Here is an 850-nt window from a genome sequence, read left to right on the forward strand (position 1 = left end):
GGGGGAAGGGGGAGGGGGGAAAAGAGGTGGTGGTGATGGTGGAGGGCACTTAAGGGGAAGAGTACTAGGTGTTGTATGGAAAACAATTTGACAATAAAATATTATGGAAAAAATATATAAATAAAAATTATGTGTAAGTAAAAAAATAAAAATAAAAATAAAAATCATAATGTAGGCTTATTTTATTGAATTGTGAGACTTTTTTAAATAAAAGAATGAAAAGCATTTATACCATGCACCTCATCTTAAGTTCTTGGAGATGACATCAACAAGATGGCAAGACAGGGAGCACTGGACCGTTCTTCCTCCCACGGATGTACCATTCATCAGCAATACATGGATCGATTCTATTTGTGAGAAACCCACAAGCTAGTTGAGAGTCTCTTGCACCATGGGCAGGTGTAAACCAGCCACATCAAAACTGGAAGGAAAATGAAAGACATCTTTTTGCAAGAATCCCCATGCTTGGCCCAGAGCGAGAGGACTGGGAGGAAACTTCCAGCTCTCAGCTTCTCCCTAAAGAGGGAGAGAGTTGGACTACACATCTGACTTTCAACTTTTCCAGGTACTACTCAAGGGAATGTCTTTTGCGTCCCCTCTCTAGGAGCACTGACAAGGCCTAGCGTATACCAGATCCCTGGGGACTACAGAGATAAAGACAGCAGTTTGAAATAGTGTTTGGCCTCATGGCAGCTTTAATATATTTTTATATATTATATACATTAATAATTTAAATATAATGTATGTAATATAATGGAAATTATGTTTCCCAGCTTCTCCTTGGGAAGGAAAAGAATTGGTTCACATGTCAAATGTTTCAACTTTTTCAGGAGTTGCTCAAGGGGAAGAT

Source organism: Suricata suricatta, chromosome 1 (genome assembly GCF_006229205.1).
Source record: "Suricata suricatta isolate VVHF042 chromosome 1, meerkat_22Aug2017_6uvM2_HiC, whole genome shotgun sequence".
NCBI classification, from domain to species: Eukaryota; Metazoa; Chordata; class Mammalia; order Carnivora; family Herpestidae; genus Suricata; species Suricata suricatta.